General features: G+C 36.5%; 1 pseudogene; it reads left to right on the top strand.

Moving 5' to 3' along the window:
- Positions 1-4,296: 4,296 nt before the first annotated feature.
- LOC110315046 lies at positions 4,297-4,673 on the top strand (annotated as a pseudogene).
- Positions 4,674-19,423: the final 14,750 nt, after the last annotated feature.

The raw sequence follows: 19,423 nt of genomic DNA, 5'->3' as shown, positions 1-19,423 counted from the left end.
GGGGGAGGGGTATGGGAAACTTTCGGGATAGCATTTGAAATGTAAATAAAGAAAATAACAATAAAAAAAATAAAATAAATTACAAATGACAAAGTGGCATATTTACTTTTGAGCGTGAAGAGAAGTTACATAATTTTAAAGCAAAGTTTATAATTAGATGTATTAAAGCTTCTTGAAAATGATTTACAAATGTAGTCTACAATTTTACAAATAAAATATTCATTGTAGATTAGTCACATATGTTTCTTCCTCCTTCTTCTCTTCCTCTTCTTCATCTTCATGCAGATATATTATACCAAATAATAGATTTCATTATGACATTTAATAAATGGATTTCATATGTTTTGGTCACATTTACCCACTCCATTGCCTTCATCAGTCCCTTATATACACTTCATGCTGGTTCTTGTGTGTTTTTAAATATTCACACTGAAACTTTCATACTTGAGCTTTCAAATTTCCTTTCCCCCTCCCCTGCCCAACTTCTGTTCTGCTAATGAGAGAAAAAAGGATCTGTTTGCCTTTCAGTCTGGCATTTTTCACTTACTTTTTAATTTTCATCAATTTGCAAGTGAAATAATGATGCTCTAATTTATGACTGATGCTGTATATGCGTGTGTGTCCTTTTTAATTAAAATTTTCTTGCTTTTTGACACTTTAAATTCCTTTTGGTTTTTGTGATTATATTACAATTACCTTATTTCTCCCTTCTCTTTCTTCTATCTAAACCTTCTAATATACTCCTCATGTTCCTCTTTGAAATTCATGACTTCTTTCTCACTGATTATAGTTACATGCATACATACATCTTCCTAAGTATGACCTTAACCATTCATATGTTTTCAGGGCTGATCATATGGTACTGGATAATCAGTGGGCATGGTCTTCTTAGGGAAGACTATTTCTTCTGCTCTAAACATTATTTAGTTGCCAACAGTTCTTTGTGCAGGGTTCAAGCCTCCTTGACTTTCCCCAGTCCATTGTTGTCCTTGTTCAGATCATGCTTGAGTAGTCATGTCAGTGAGACTTTAATGAGTGTTTCTTTTCAGGCTCCTATGAGACAAAAATCTCACAGAAAATTCTGTCCCTTTGTCCTTTATAATAAGGGCCCTTATAATACTGGTCCCTCTTCTGCAAAAGTTCTTCAGAATTGGGTATAGGCGTTTTTATTATGAATGTGTACTTCTAGACTTGACTCCACAATTCTGCATTTTTACTGCTTGCCTTTTACTTAAATAATTCCTATTTGTTGCAAAGAAATGTTTCTTTTTCAATTAATTCCAATGCATCTACCTGCTGAAATCCAGGGTCTTTCCATAATTTGACTGTTGTGAACACACCACAATATACATAGGTTATGAAGCCTTACCGTTATTTGAAAGTGCATTCCTTAGGTAGAACAGCTAGATAATTTATTTCTGTATAGGGACTACCAGTAGAAGACAGAGACTGTTGGGTTTTAAAAGCAGAAAAGTTGTATTCTCCAATGTAGTTTATGTATCCTAACCAGAATTTATAAACCAGGGAGTATATGTCTGTCCTTGAATTTCAACTAAATGTGGTCATATAGTTTTAGCTTTTATATCTGAGAAATCTGTTTATGTGATTGCATCAATCAGTACTTTTCTTCTTTGTCGTGTTTGTCATTTTCCTGAAAATGGACGTTAGATATTTTTACATACTAGGCAAATATTCCACCAGAGTTACATCTTTGGCCAGTTTAATCTTTAGATTTATTTTTATTATTATTTAGTGTATATCTGTGTATTTATGTGATTGTATACCATATATGTGCAGGTGTTCACACAAGCCAGAAGAAAGTGACAGATCCTTTGGAGCTGGAATAAGCCATTGTCTGAGTTAGCTATTTTCTATTGTTTTCAAGAGACACCATGATCACAGCAACTATTCCAAAGGCAGACATTTAATTTGTGATGACTTACAGGTCTGAGGTTTAGTCTATTGTCATCATGGTGGGAAACAAGGAGGCATGTAAGTAGATATGGCACTGGAGAGGTTGCTGAAATGTTTACATCTGGATCTGAAGGCAGCCAGAAGAGAGGATAAGCCACTGGGCATCTGAAATCACATAGCCCATCCACAGTGACAAATTTTCCCCCAACAAGTCATATCTACTCCAACATGTCCACATTTCCTCATAGTGCCACTCCGTGTGAACCTATAAGGTATACTTTTATTCAGACAACTACACCATTTGAAGTATGTTCTGGAAACTAAATTAGAGTCATCTTTAAGAACAGCAAATGTTCTGCATCCCCTCTGAATATATTTATGTTTTCTAAATTATTCTACTATTTGGATATATTATTATGCATTTACTCTTATTAGTGCTCATGAGCATTGGGATATTTCTAGATTTTGGCAACTGTGAACATAGTTCCTACAAACATGTTTGTTTTCTCTATTTCTTCATCCATTTGTTTTTAATATTTTATTATAACAAAATTATAATCTCTTGTCTTGTTTACTTGACTAGAAGAACATTAGCGAGTTTCACAATAGAAATGTATGTTCTTTTTTTTATTCTGAAATATTGTTTTGACATGATCAGAAATTGCAAATGTTACCATATTCCTTCAAAAATTATACATTTAAGTTAACTTACAAAAGTATTGTGTTTCTGTAATGGTTATTCATCCATATTTATTTTAGCTAACACACCCTATTCCTTCCTCTCTTCTGTCCCTCATGCCAAACTTAAACTGTTTACAACCAGAAAGTAGGGATAAATCACTTCAACTTTCATGTGCCTCCTACTACTTCTCACTCCTTTAGACCTCTTCCCTGCCCACTCTAATGGTCCTTTCTCACTTCACTAGTTCTACAAATCACCAAATTAAACACACATATATAAAAGTTCCAGGCTATGGTTTATATATGAAAGAAAATGTGACATTTGTCTTTCTGAGCCATGGTTATATTACTTAGTATAATATTTTTACTTCCATCTATTTTCTTGCAAATTTCATAATTTCAAGTTTTCCTTGCAACTGAGCAAAATTCCACCACATATATGTATTATGTCATTATTCATTCATCAGTTTGTAGACATCTATGTTGATTCTATCTCCTAGACATTTTTGCCCAGAACAGCAATGAACATAAATATTCAAGTTTACCTGTAAAAGAATATATAGTCCTTCAGATATATATCCAGTCATGGTACATCTGGGTCATATGCTTTCTTTAAACTTTTGAGACACCTCGACAATGACTTCCATAGTGGCTATACCAATTGATAACCCCAACAAAAAGTTGACAAACACTTCTACTCTGCATTTTCACCAGTATTTGCTGTCATTTCTTTTCTTGATACTAGCCTTTCTGACCCAAATGAGATGGAATCTCAAAGTAGTTTTAAGAACATACTTATTTTTTTGGAAAACACCAAATGGCACATGATGATGCTGGTACAGCAGAAAGGCATAGAGAACATGAGCTGGGCTTAGGAGATTGGGTTTCTTAGGAAGTGGTGACTATTGATTCTGTGGGGCTTGTAGAGGTAAAGCTGAAGACAAGATGTATATCCCAGTCACCAAGATAGGCTGCCTGGTCAAGAACATGAAGATATAGTTACTGGAAGAGAACTGCCTGATTTCCCTGCTCATTACAGAATCAGAAATTATTGGCTTTTTCTTGGGAGCATCCCTAAAGGATAAAGTTCTAAAACTCATGCCAGTGAAGAAGCAGGGTTAGACTGGCCAGTGAGTCATGTTCAAAGTTAACTTTGTCACTATTGGGTCCTACAGTGGTCATGTTGGTGGATAGCTCCAATGCTTACAGTTATTTGACTCCTGACATCTGGAAAAAGACTATGTTCAGAGTACCCAGGATTCAGCTGTGGCTACTACATAAGGACACTTATTCAAGGAAAATATGTGCTTATAAACAAACAAAACAAAATGAAAAAAAACAAACAGAAGTACCTGCTTGTTCCATCGATCCATTTGCATGGAATTTTAAGTCCCATCTACCAGTATTTGTGTTTTGATTGGGGAAATTGATCCTATTACTATTCAAAGTTATTGAAAGTTGCATATTGATTTTTGTCATCTGGTTGATTCTGGAGTGTTTGGCTTTTTCCCGCTTCCTTTATATTTAGTACTATTTTAATATAATTTATTCTTCAATGTCGCCTTTTGGGTAGAGTTTTTCCTCAGTTTAAAGATTCCTTCTAGGCAGTACATTGAGCTCCATAGAGACAGCACCGGGGCAAGTGAGACAGCTGGCCAGCCCTGGGCAACTCTGTGCCTCACGGAGGAAAATAAACTAAACATGGGCAAAGGAGATCCTAAGAAGCCGAGAGGCAAAATGTCCTCATATGCATTCTTTGTGCAAACCTGTGGGGAGGAGTACAAGAAGCACCACCCGGATGCTTCTGTCAACTTCTCAGAGTTCTCCATGAAGTGCTCAGAGAAGTGGAGGACCATGTCTGCTAAAGAAAAGGGAAAATTCGAAGATATGGCAAAAGCTGACAATGCTCGTTATGAAAGAGAAATGAAAGCCTACATTCCCCCCACCTCGGTGGGGAGGCCAAAAAGAAGTTCAAGGACCCCAATGCACCCAAGAGGTCTCCTTTGGCCTTCTTGTTCTGTTCCGAGTACCACCCCAAAATCAAAGTCGAGCATCCTGGCTTATCCATTGTTTTTTAAGTAAAAATTATAGTTTTGTATATTCTCTTGAAGAAAGATCCAAATAAATTAGACTTTGAGAAAGAAAAGACTAAAAACTTAAATGCGAGTTTGGAGACCACAAAACAGAGGTTAGAGGGTCCTTTAAATGAGAATTTAGAAGAATCCAATCTGGAACATACAATAACAACAAAATGAGTAATGAGAAAAATGAAAAAAATGAGAAAAAACTACAACAGCTTCAGGAATTAGAATTAAAACTCATAGAGGTGTAATATGTAGAATGAACAATACAAGTTATGTTTAATGCTACCACAGAACAATATTATGCCATATATTATGTTTCATTTTGTAGAATTTGAAGAATTAAGATATGTCCACATGTTGATACACCATATTAATGATACACACTTGGAATTCTCATGGACTTCTGCCTTAAATCCTGAAAAGGTTGTTTGTGTGATTTCATATTTATTAGAGTAGGTGCCTTTGCAACTTCAACCCATTAGAATACAATAATTTTTAGATATTATAACATAAAGAATATTACAGATATATCTTACAATCCTAGAGGTCAAGCAATTATGGGGAGATATAGTAGGACTTTAAAGAAAATTATCATAGATCTAAAGAGGAGTATACGCTTGACAAGTGGCAGCTTGCCACATTTGAAGCAATCTCCATAAGGAGGATTTCTGATGTTTATCATCTGTTTTGAAGTAGAATATGGGTGCTACTGGGAGCTGACATGTCTCATTTTAAAAATTATTAAATTAATAAAACATCTTTAGGAATATTTAAATAGTTTATATGATCTTGACTTAATTTTGATAAGTAGAATCTATCTAGAAAATCATCCATTTTATTTAGATTTTCTAATTTTGAGGCGCACAGACTTTTAAATAAGACCTAGTTACTCATTGAATTTCCTCAGTGTCTGTTTTGATGTCTCCAACTTCATTACTAATTTTGTTACTTTGGCGAGTGTCTTCTGTGTATTTTCGTTAGTTTGGCTCAGGTTTTATCTATACTGTTGATTTTTTTTTTTTAAAGAACCAGCTTTTTGGTTTCTTTGATTCTTCGTATTACTCTCTTCATTTCTAATTTAATGACTTCAGCACTGAGTTTGATTTTTTTTTTCATGTTATCTACTCCTCTTGGATACATTTGTCTCTTTTTGTCCTAGAGCTTTCAGATGTAATATTAAAATTGCTAGTATGAGATCGCTCTAATTTCTTTATGAAGTCTCCCGACCAAAAAAAGTCCAAGGGCAGATGGTAGGGGTTTTTTGTTTGTTTGGTTGGTTGGTTTTGTTTTGTTTTAATTTGGTTTTAGCACAGAATTCTACCAGACTTTGAAAGAAGAGCAAATACTAATAATTTTTAAACGATTCCACAAAATAGAACATTGTCAAATTCATTCTATGAGGCCACAGTCACCCTGATACCTAAATTACACAATGATTTGACAAAGAAACAGAATTTAAGACCAATTTCTCTTATGAACACTGATGCAAAAATACTCAACAAAACACTTGAAAACTGAATTCAAGAATACATTAAGAATAGCATCCCTTCATCAAGGAAGCTTCATACAGAAAATACAGGGATGTTGAATATAAGAAAATTCATCAATATAATTCACCATATCAAAAAACTGAAATAAAAAACACATGATCGATCTGTGCCCACAAGCTGAGGCTATTCCACAGTCTGCTGTGCACAGGTCCTGCCAGGAGAGACCTGTTCTACCAGGAGTGTTTTTACTCCTAGGCTGATAGGTGAGACAGCCACTTTTTCTCCAATAACTGTGTTCAACGGGGCCAGCCAGGAGCACACAGGGTCCACAATCAGTGGAGCAGCTGGGACAGGATCCTTCAGGTTATCAATCTGCATCAAGAGCTTGGGCTGTTCCAGAGCTCTCTGTATGCAAGTTTCACCAGGAGAGTGCTAGTCGTCAAGAGTGCTGATACAGGCTTACAAACCCACAGGAGGAACAAACTCCAGATAGAGACAGCAAGAACATCTAACACCAGAGATAAACAGATGGCAAAAGACAAATGCAAGAATCTTACCAAGAGAAATCAAGATTACTTGGCACCATCAGAACACAGTTCTCCAACCACAGCAAGTCCTGGATTCCCCAACACACTGGAAAAGCAAGAAGTGGATTTAAAATTGTATCTCATGATGCTGATAGAGGATTTTAAGAAGGACATAAACAACTCCCTTAAAGAATTACAGGAGAACACAGGTAAAGAGGTAGAATCCCTGAAAGAGGAAATACAAAAATACCTTAAAGAATGACAGGAAAACACATCCTAACAGGTGAAGGAATTGAATGAAACCACCCAGTATCTAAAAGTGGAAGTAGAAACAATAAAGAAAACACAAAGGGAGACAACTCTGGAGATAGAAAACCTAGGAAAGAGATCAGGACCAATAGATGCAAGCATCACCAACAGAACACAAGAAATAGAAGAGAGAATCTAAGCTGCAGAAGAAAATGCAAAAGTGCAAAAAGATCCTAACTCAAAACCTCCAGGAAATCCAGGACACCATGAGAAGACGAAACCTAAGGATAATAGGTATAGAAAAGTGTGAAGATTTCCAACTTTAAGGGTCAGTAAATATCTTCAACAAAATTATAGAAGAAAACTTCCCCAACCTAAAGAAAGAGATGCCCATGGACATACAAGAAGCCTAAAGAATACCAAATAGATTGGATCAGAAAAGAAATTCTTACAGTCACATAATAATCAAAACACCAAATGAACAAAACAAAGAAAGAATATTAAAAGCAGTAAGGGAAAAAGATCAAGTAACATATAAAGGCAGACCTATGGGAATTACATCTGACTTCTCGCCAGAAACTCTGAAAGCCAGAAGATCCTAGGCAGATGTTATACAGACCCCAAGAGAACACAAATGCCAGCCCAGGCTCCTATATGCAGCAAAACTCTCAATAACCATAGATGGAGAAACCAAAGTATTCCATGAAAAAACAAATTTACACAATGTCTCTCCACAAATCCAGTCCTTCAAAGGATAATAAATGGAAAACTCCAACACAAAGAGTAAAACCACAACCTAGAAAAAACAAGAAAATAATCTTTAACAAACCAAAAAGAAGATAACCACAAAAAGCATAATTCTACCTCTCACAGCAAAAATAACAGGAAGCAACAATCTTTTTTTCCTTAATATCTCTTAATATCAATGGACTCAATTCCCCAATAAAAAGACATAGACTAACAGACTGGATATGTAGACAGGACTCAACATTTTGCTGCATACAGGAAACCCACCTCAGTGACAGAGACAAACACTACCTCAGAGTAAAAGGCTGGAAAACAATTCTCCAAGAAAATGGTCCCAAGAAACTAGCTGGACTAGAATGGCTATTCTAATGTTGAATAAAATCAACTTCCAATCTAAAGTTATCAAAAAAGATAAGGAAGGACACTTCATACTCATCAAAGGAAAAATCTACCAAGAACAATTCTCTAGTCTGAATATTTATGCTCCTAATGCAAAGGCACCCACATTCATAAAAGAAACTTTACTAAAGCTCAAAGCACACAAATCACAGCACTCAATAATAGCAGGAGACTGCAACACACTACTCTCACCAATGGACAGATCAAAAGAGTATACTTTCTTCTCAGTACCTCATAGTACCGTCCCAAAAAAATGACCTTATGATCAGTCACAAAACAGGCCTCAACAGATACAAGAAGATTGAAATAATTCCATGCATCTTATCAGATCACCACACTCTAAAGTTGGTCTTCAATAACAACATTAGCAATGGAAGCCCACATACACGTGGAAGCTGAACAACCCTCTACTCAATGATAACTTAGTCAAGGAAAAAAAAAAAGATATTAAAGACTTTTTAGAGTTTAATGAAAATGAAGCCACAACATACCCAAACTTATGGGACACAGTGAAATCATTCCTAAGAGGAAAACTCATAGCTCTGAGTGCCTCCAGAAAGAAACTGGAGAGAGCATACTCTAGCATCTTGATAGCACTTCTGAAAGTACTAGAACAAAAAGAAGCAAATTCACCCAAGAGAAGTAGATGACAGGAAATAATCAAACTCAGGGATGAAGTGGAAACAAAAAGAACTATACAAGGAATCAGTCAAAACAGGAGCTGGTTCTTTGAGAAAATCACCAAAATAGATAAACCCTTAGCCAGACTAACTACAGGGCACAGAGATAGTATCCTAATTAACAAAATCAGAAACAAAAGGGAAACATAACAACAGAAACCGAGGAAATCCAAAACAATCATCAGATCCTACTGCAAAAGCCTTTACTCAACAAAACTGCAAAATCTGGATGAAATGGAAAATTTTCTAGACAGATAACAGGTTCCAAAGTTAAATGAGGATCAGATAAATGATCTAAACAGTCCCATATCCCCTAAAGAAATAGAAACAATCATTAATAGTCTCCCAAGTATAAAAAAAAAAAAAAAAAGCCCAGGACCTGGTGGGTTTAGTGCTGAGTTCTATCAGATCTTCAAAGAAGACCTAATGTTAATACTCCTCAAACTCTTCCACAAAATATAAGCAGAAGGTACCCTACCCAATTCGTTCTATGAAGCCACAATTACTCTGATACCTAAACTACACAAAGACCCAACAAAGAGAGAACTTCTGACCAATTTCTCTTATGAATATCGATGCAAAAATACTCAGTAAAATTCATGCAAACAGACTCCAAGACCATATCAAAATAATCATCCATCATGATCAAGTAGGTTTCATCACAGGGATGCAGGGATGGTTCAATATGGAGAAATTCATCAATATAATCCACTATGTTTTAATTGTGGTAAGGAAGGTCATTTGAAAAAACATGTTTTTTTTTCTAGAAATAATCCAAAAGGAAGGCCTTAGCAGTCTGGAGGTTGTAGAAGGTGTGGCAAAACCAGTGTTGAACTAGGGAATGCAATACAACAAGAGATAGGCAAGGTAACCCTTTCCCATTAGAAATGGGCCTCACACAAACCATGATATCAAAATTAATTCAATCATTCCCTACCAGCATAGGAGAAATTCAACCACAGAACAACTACAAAATTAATGTCTGTTGTTAAAACCAACAGTACTTTAGATATAAAAAAGGTTAGAGCAGTTTTAATAGATAAAAATAAAAAATGTGGGTTGTCGGGAGCTAGCGAGATGGTTCAGTGGTTAAGAGCACTGGCTGCTCTTCTAGAGGTCCTGAGTTAATTCCCAGCAACCACATGGTGGCTCACAAAAGTTTATTGGATCCAGTGCCCTCTTCTGGTGTGTCTGAAGATAGTTATCTTGTACTCATATACATAAAAACAAAAACAAAACAAAATGCAGGAGAGACCAGAAATCAGGTATTTTGGCAATCTGCTCTAAGTGATCAGGGACTGAAGCTGAAAATACAAATAAATGGCATTGAAATAGAAGGTTTAGTAGACATCATAGGAAACATAACACTAATTTCACCAAAACCTTGACATCTGTATTGGACTTCAAGAGATAAATATGTATCATCTAGTTATTGGAACTTTATCTCTGATTAAACAAAGTGCTAGATGGCTCAAGTTGATAGGGCCAGAGGACAAATAGGAAAGTTAAAGTCATATGTGGCTAATATAGCTATGAACTTATGGAGATGTGAATTTGTTGCAGCAATGGAAAACACAGATTAACATTCCTCCAATCTCAGAAACAACCATAAAATAAATAATGCTTCTCGGTAAAATATTAAAAGGTTTTATCAAGAACAGTCATAGACTGTCCAGGTTGTCCATAAGCTATATATGACAGGTATTGGTCTTTTAAAAGTACCAACTGCCCTACCTTTAAAATGGTTAACTGACAGGCCTGTTAGACATTAGATCTAAAGTTTTCTTTTTAAATAAAAATTATATATTTGTTGTTTAATATTAAAAACAGAGGTAAAAATATAAAATGATTTAAGTAAATTCAAAGGATTGCTATAATTTAACCTTGTTTTCCAAACCTATAAGAGTGGGAATGATTTAAAGCTAAGGTAAAATATTTGAGCAGGAGAGTGGTAGCCCAAGTCTTTAATTTCAGAAGAGAGAGGCAGATCTGTATAAGTCAGTTGGTTTCTAAATTCTAGAGTTATGTGTTGCAGATGAGTCTGGTGCTGTTCTTGTGAAGCAATCCCCTAATGAATAAAGGAGCCAATCACTGGACGAGTAGGAGGGACTTCTGGGTGGGACAGAGGAAGAGAGGAAGCAGGAGAGAGTTAGGTTCTTTTTGGACAGGATAGCATGAGGACAAGATGCAGCTATGAGTGTCTCCCTATTTCCATGGCAAATCTGTCAGGAATTGCCACCAGAGGATTTAGATTTAATAAAGCATACATGTTAGAATTTTAGTTGTTGTGCCAGGGATTGTTATTATTTCTGAACTAAGTTTGAATTTTATTTTCCTTTATGCAGTGGCTCATCTAGGTTCAAGAGAGAAAGGTACTGCCATAAAGCTTGTGTTTGTCTGAGGAGCTCCAAAAAGGTCATAGGGTGGGGGGTGGGGTGTTGAAGTATGGGGTTGGTGTAGTAACAACTCGCCAGTGGGAACCTAGCTAGCTGGGTGGAGAGATTGTGGAGTTCTGAGTCAGAGTCTCCACAAGATAAAAACAGGTCATCCATTACCCGCCAGTGCATGGTTGGCCAGGCTGCTGGGACAGAGTTACAGGCATAAGCACAGGAAAATGTCAGTTCGTTTTTTAACATTTCCCATACAAAGATGAGCAAGGTGATGGTTCATCATTAATTCCACACCTTTAATTCCAGTACTTGGGAGGCACATGCTTTGATCCTAACACTTGGGAGGCAGAGGCAGCCATATAAAAATTACAATCAGCTGGGCGTGGTGGTGTACTCCTTTAATCCCAGCACGCAGGAGGCAGAGGCAAGTGAATTTCTGAGTTCGAGGCAGGCCTGGTCTACAAAGTGAGTTCCAGGACAGTCAGGGCTATACAGAGAAACCCTGTCTCAAAAACAAAACAAAACAAAACAAAACAAAACAAAACAAAACAAAAAAATTACAATGATTTAAATTTAAAAGCTGCTTGCAAAAAGCAGGCTGAAATTCAAAGTGAATGTCCATTGTAATCTAAGATTGAATACAGTTAAACATTAAATCTATGTATAAAGTGAAAGGGGAATGTGGGTATATTTATCCACTAAGGTATATGTAGTTTCAAATTTTCAAGGGATTTTAAAAATATATTTAATTGAAAGATAAGACTTTTTCTTTGGCCAAAACCATTTAACCCTAGGAAAGATATAATCTGCCAAAAAAGGTAACCACATCTACCCCCAATCCCCATAGTGTTGGCACATGGTTTTGTTTTTATCTTTCCAGGAGAATAAAACATTGAACTAAAGAAACCAGAGAACTCTGGACAAATGAAACATCTGAGAAACGGGATGGAACATCAAGAGAAAATGCCCCAAGAAAAGAGTTAATTGGCCAAATGGTATTGCTGCCCTCTGCAGACACAAGTGGCCAATGGGCTTTATATTGTCCCAAATCAATTAAAAATTAAAACTGGCTTTGTGGTTGGACTATGCCTCTCTCCTTCTCTAAACCCCTGCATACTTATTAAAGGAAAATCCAAATTCTCTACATCATATCAAAAGAGCCACCTGGTATGAGATAGAAAAAATAAACTAAAAATAAGGAAATATTCTACTGCCAATAATCTTATAATGTTTTGGTTTTCACTTAGTTCTCTAAAACTGTCCTTAAGGTATAAATATTATCTCAAAATACATAAGATTATTATGTTTATATGAACTGCCATGATACTAGTATTCATACAGAATATTAACTTATTCTAGAATTAAGTTTATCTGGCTTCATGTATGTGTTTTCAGGTTTACGTCTGAAACACTACCTCAGATTTACTTAATAGATTGTGGGACTCAAGCCTTCCTAAGATCTGTGAAATAATGCACTTAAAATGTTTACATTTTCTACCATTCTTAACAGTAAGCTTTCATGTTTCAAAGAGGATGATGGGGCCCTACAATGAGGAATACACCTGTATTTGGATAATACTACCACTAGGCAAAACTGCCACCCACAATGAGGAATCCACCTGTACTATAGTAAGCTGCCACTGAGCAAAAATACTCAGTAAATTCTCACAAACCAAATCCAAGAGCACATCAAAACATTCAAGGAGAATTCATCCCAGGGATGCAAGGATGGTTCAATATACAGAAATCCATCAACTTAATCCACTACATAAACAAACTCAAAGGAAAAAAAAATATGAGCATTTCATTAGATGCTGAAAAAGCATTTGAAAAAATTCAACAGTCCTTCATGTTAAAACTCTTGGAAAGATTGGAAATTCAAGGCCCATACCAAAATATGGCAAAAGCAATATACAGTAACCAACATCAAACTAAATGGAAAGAAACTTGCAACAATCCAACTAAAATCAGGAACTAGATGAGGCTGTCCACGGTCTCCCTGTCTAGTCAATATAGTACTTGAAGTTTTAGCTAGAGCGATTATACAACAAAAGGAGGTCAGAGTGATACAAATTGGAAAGGGAGAAGTCACAATATCACTATTTGCAGGGGATATGATAGTATACTTAAGTGGCCCCAAAAATTCCACAAGAGAACTCCTAAACCTGATAAACAAGTTCAGCAAAGTGGCTGGATATAAAATTAACTCAAACAAACCAGTGCCTTTCCTCTACCTAAAGGATAAACAGGCTGAGAAAAAAATTAAGGAAATGACACATTTCACAATAGTCACAAACAATATAAAAGATCTTGGTGTGACTGTAACCAAACAAGTGAAAGATCTGCATGACAAGAACTTCAAGTTTCTGAAGAAAGAAGTAAAAGAAGGCCTTAGAATATGGAAAGATCTCTCTTGCTCATGGATTGGCAGAGTTAATATAATAAAAATGGCCATCTTGGGAAAAGCAATCTACAGATTCAACACAATCCCCATCAAATTTCCAAGTCAGTTCTTCATAGAGTTAGAAAGAGTAATTCTCAAATTCACTTGGAATAGCAAAATCCAGGATAGCAAAAACTATTCTCAACAATAAAAAAATCTGGGAGAATCACCATCCCTGACCTCAAGCTATATTACCAAGCATTAACGATTTTAAAAAATCTGCATTGTATTGGCACAGTAACAGGCAGGTAGACCAATGGAACAGAAATAAGAACCCAGAAATGAACCCACACACCTATGGTCACTTGATCTTTGACAGAGAAGCAAAAACCATCCAGTGGAAAAACGACAGCACTTTCAACAAATGGTTCTGGTTCAACTGGTGGTCAACATGTGGAAGAATGCAAATTGATACATTCTTATCTCCGTGTACAAAGATCAAGTCCAAGTTGATCAAGAATCTCCACATAAAACCAGATACACTCAATTTAATAGAAGAGAAAGTGGGGGAAAGCCTTGAACACATGGGCACAGGGGAAAATTTTCTGAACACCAATGGCTTATGCTCTGAGATCAAGAATTGACAGATGGGACCTCAAAAAATTACAAAGCTTCTCTCGGGCAAAGACACTGTCAATAGGACAAAACTTCAGCCATCAGCCTGGGAAAAGATCTTTCCCAACCCTATATCCAAAAAGGGCTAACATCTAATATATACAACAAACTCAAGAAATTAGACTCCAGAGAATCAAATAACCCTATTAAAAATTGAATACAGAGCTAATCAAAGAATTCTCAACTGAGAAATACTGAATGGCCAGGAAGCACCTAAAGAAATGTTCAACATCATTAGTCATCAGGGAAATGCAAATCAAAACAACTCTGAATTCCACCTCACACTAGTCAGAATGGCTAAGATCAAAACCTCAGGTGCAGATGCTGGTGAGGATGTGGAGAAAGAGGAACACTCCTCCATTGCTGGTGGGATTGCAAGCTTGTACAATCACTCTGGAAATCATTCTGGTGGTTCCTCAGAAAATTGTCCATGGTACTACCTGAAGACCCAGCCATACAACTCCTGAGCATATACCCAGAAGATGCTCCAACATGTAATAAGGATACATGCTCCAGTATATTCATAGCAACCATATTTATAATAGCCAGAAGCTGGAAACAACCCAGATGTCCCCCAAGAAAGAAATGGATATAGAAAATATGATACCTTTACACAATGGAATACTACACAGATATTAAAACCAATGACTTCATGAAATTCACAGGCAAATGGATAGATCTAGAAAATATCATCCTCGGTAAGGTAATTCACTCACAAAAGACCACACATGGTTTGTACTCACTGATACATCGGTATTAGGCAAAGCTTGTGGAATATGCATGACACAACTCATGTACCACATGAAGCTCTAGAGAAAGGAAAAACAAAGTGTGAATGCTTCAGTCCTACTTAGAGGAGGAAACAAAATACTCAAGGGAAGTAGAGGGTGGGAGGGACCTGGGAGGAAGAGAAGAGGAGAAGGGGTAAAAAAGAAAACAAAACAGATAGTTAATGCTTCCTGGAAACACAGAAATAACACACAGGAAGATGAAAGGATTTCTTCATGTTTTTCGAATCAAATGTCTATTCCAAAAACTGGGACTGTCGCCAAGTTTTAGTTTGGAAGAAAGTTTGGTTTTCAAAGCATTATCACTGATACTGTGTACTACACAAAACTCTGATATAAAGAAGCATCACTGTTAAACACTATTAGCTAATTCAGTTGGAAAGATAAATGCAAACACAGAATCTCAGTGTTTGAATTCTGTGCAACAGCAATATTTATCTTTGTGAGGTATTTTTATAGAAGCTTAGACACAGAGGAAAATCTAACAAGCACACTGAAGGCTGTGTGTGTAGATAATTACAGTAGCTTAGGAGGTCTCATTTATCATCAAAAATAACTAGTTAATTTCTCCTTATTGTTTTTTTTCTTTACTACGTGTAGCTGTTATATGCTTGTGGTCTTGCCAAATGGAGTTTGTCTAGAAGCATATGTTTAATAAAATGATTATGAGCACACAAGCACACATTAAAAAAAGAAATACAAGCTAATAGTCAATCAAACTTTTGATTTTGCTAAGTACTAGTTTAGTTAATCACAATTCTTTTCTACATTAATCTAAGGAAATCTAAGTTTTCTAAGTTAATGTAAGTAAATAGCTAGAGATAAGCACAACACTTGCCTATTCAAATATACTGAAATTGATGTTCTTCAGAAACATCAAAGATCTGTAGAATATAACATTTAGAGATGTTTTATTAATGTAAGTCATAATTGACAATGAAAAATGTCCACTTCTGCTAGCATCCCCATTCTACTTCAAAGATGATGAGCATTGGTTGAAGAACCTCCTTATGGAGGTTGCTTCAAATGTGGCAAGCTGCCTTTGGGCAAGAAACTTTTCTTGCCTCATCTGCTGTCACTATGAGGTCCAAACTGTGTTCATGCAGGACATTTTCGAGCCCTGCTCCTTTTAACATTACTGTAGCCATATTGTACTGTAGCCATTTTGTATTCAGTCTTTATTTTGCTCATAAGGTGAAATTAAGGTCAGGTTCTAAGACTCTGCTTCCCAGAAGTATTAATCCATAGCTGACACTGAAAAAGTTCTCCTAAAACGTCATAATGATATTGTTGCATCATTTATGCTTTGTTATCTCAATGCTCTGTTATATATGCGGCTGGAGCCATGGGTCCCTCCATGTGTACTCCTTGGTTGTTGGTTTAGACCCTGGGAGCTCTGAGAGGTCTATTTGGTTGATATTGTTGTTCTTTCTATGGTGTTGCAAACCCTTTCAGCTCCTTCAGTCCTTTCTTTAACTCCTCCATTGGAGACCCCATGCTCAGTCCAGTGATTGGCTGCAAGCATCCACCTCTGTATTTGTCAGGATCTGGCAGAGCCTCTCTCAGGAGATAGCTTTATTAGGCTCCTGTTAACAAGAACTTCTTGGCATCCATAATAGTGTCTGGGTTTGGTGTATATATGGGATGGATCCCCAGGTGTAGCAGTCTCTGGATGGTATTTCCTTCGGTCTCTGCTTCACACTTTGTCTCCATATTTGCTTCTATGAGTATTTTGTTCCCTCTTCTAAGAAGGACTGAGGCACCCACACTTTGGTCTTCCTTATTCTTGAGCTTCATGCAGTCTTTAAATTGTATCTTGGGTATTCCGATCTTTTGGCCTAATATTGACTTATCAGTGAGTGCATACCATATGTGTACTTTTGTGACTGGGTTACCTCACTGAGCATGATATTTTCTAGTTCCATCCATTTGCCTAAGAATTTCATGAAGTCATTGTTTTAATAGCTGAGTAGTACTCCATTGTGTAAATGTACCACATATTCTGTATCAATTCCTCTGTTGAAGGACATCTTGGTTCTTTCCAGGTTCTGACTATTATAAATATGACTGCTATGAACATAGAGGAGCATGTGTCCTTGTTATATGTTGGAGCATCTTCTGGGTATACGCCCAGGAGTGGTATTGCTGAATCCTCAGGTAATACTGTGGACAATTTTCTGATTTCCAGAGTGGTTGAACCACCTTGCAATCCCACCAGCAATGGAGGAGTGTTTCTCTTTCTCCACATCCTTGCCAGCATCTGCTGTCACCTGAGGTTTTGATCTTAGCCATTCTGACTAGTGTGAGGTGAAATCTCAGAGCTGTTTTGATTTGCATTTCCCTGATGACTAATGATGTTGAACATTTCTTTAGGTGCTTCTTGGCCATTCAGCATTCTTCAATTGAGAATGCTTTGTTTAGCTCTGTACCCAATTTTTAATAGGGTTATCTAATTCTCTGGAGTCTAACTTATTGATTTTGTTGTATATTAGCCCTCTTTTGGATATAGGATTAGTACATATCTTTTCCCTATCAGTTGGTTGCCACTTTGACCAATTAACAGTGTCCTTTGCCTGAGAGAAGCTTTGCAATTTTATGAGGTCCCATTTGTCAATTCTTGATCTTAGAGCACTGGCCATTGGTGTTCTGTTCAGCAAATTTTCCCCTATGCCCACGTGTTCGAGGCTTTTCCCCACTTTCTCTTCTATTAGATTGAGTATATCTGATTTTATGTGGAGGTCCTTTATCTGATTGGATTTGAGCTTTGTACATGGAGATAAGAATGTATCAATTTGCCTTCTTCTACATGTTGTATCTGTTGAGGTCTGTTTTGTGACCAATTATATGGTCAGTTTTGGAGAAGGTACAATAGGGTGCTGAGAACAATGTATATTTATTTGTTTTAGGATGAAATGTTCTATAGATATTTGTTAAATCCATTTGGTTCATAACTTCTGTTAGTCTCACTGTGTCTGTGTTTATTTTATTTTTCCAGGATCTATCTATTGATGAGAGTGGGGTGTTGTTGTCTCACACTATTATTGTGTGAAGTGGAATATGTACTTTGAGCTTTAGTAAAGTTTCTTTTATGAATGTGGGTGCCCTTGCACTTGGAGTATAGATGTTCAGAATTGAGAGTTCATTTTGTAGATTTGTTTTCTTTGATGAGTATGAAGTGTCCTTCCTTATCTTTTTTGATAACTTTTGTTTGAAAGTCAATTTCATTTGATATTAGGATGGCTACTCCAGCTTGTTGCTTGGGGTCATTTGTTTGGAAACGTTTTCCAGCCTTTTAGTCTGAGGTAGTGTCTTTCTTTGTCACTGAAGTACATTTCCTGTATGCAGAAAACTGCTCAGTCCTATTTATGTATCCAGTCTGTTAGTCTTTGTCTTTTAACTCAGGAGTTGTGTCCATTGATATTAAGAGATATTAAGGACTAGTGATTGTTGCTTCCTGTTATTTTTGTTGTTACAGATGGAATTATGTTTGTGTGGCTATCTTCTTTTGGGTTTGTAGACAGAAGATTATTTTCTTGTTTATTCTTGGGTGTAATTGCACTCCTTGTGTTGGAGTTTTCCATCTATTATTCAATGATGTGAGGGTAGGTAGGGTCTAGATTGTGAAATTTTCTTGGGTGGAGTGAAGTCATCTGGCATGAGGGGAGTGGGTTGGTATACTGGCATATTGTTCTGAGAGTGCTGTGTGAGGGTAAGTCTGTCTGGGTGGGAAGGTTGGGTAGGATATGGGAAAGTACTATGGTTTGGAAGACAGGTGTGGAAAATTCTGGTCCAGGTCTACAGCCCCTTTGTAGTGAAGACAGAGAAGGGCAGACTAAGCTAGTATATTGTTTGTGGGACCAAGGCTAAATATGAAAAGTTGAGTAAAAGGCAAAGATGACAAGGTCAGGGGTACTTAAATAGAGCACTTTATGAGAGGTAGACCTGGGAAGAATGAGTACCTAGCAAAGTGGTAGAGGCATTCAAGAAACGGAGTAGTTGTAGGTGAGGCAGGTCCTACCAGAAATCTAGAATTTGGATCAGTTGCCTGAGTTGGTGGTTTGGCTATGGTCAAGCACAGGCTTTAAAAGTTTTTAATTCTATTTTTTATTCCTATTTTGACCAAATTTTCATTGAGTAGTAATTTGCTAAGTTTCTACGAGTTTGTATAATTTCTGTTGCTGATATCCAGCTTTAAATTCATGTTAGCCAGATAGGATTCAGTGTGCTATCTCAATTTTCTTATATCTGTTGAAACTTTGTGCCAGGAATGTCAGTCAAAGTTCTATTGCTATGAAGAGACTCCATGACCATGGATACTCCTATAAAGGGAAGCATTTAATTGGAGCTTGTTCATATTTCAGAGATTAAGTCTATTATCAACATGACTAGAAGTATGAAGACACACTTGTTTCTTGA

The sequence above is a fragment of the Mus pahari genome, unplaced genomic scaffold (genome assembly GCF_900095145.1).
Source record: "Mus pahari unplaced genomic scaffold, PAHARI_EIJ_v1.1 scaffold_11166_1, whole genome shotgun sequence".
NCBI lineage: Eukaryota > Metazoa > Chordata > Mammalia > Rodentia > Muridae > Mus > Mus pahari.
The sequence above is the reverse complement of the archived record's forward strand: the minus strand, read 5'-3'. Positions and strand labels throughout refer to the sequence as shown.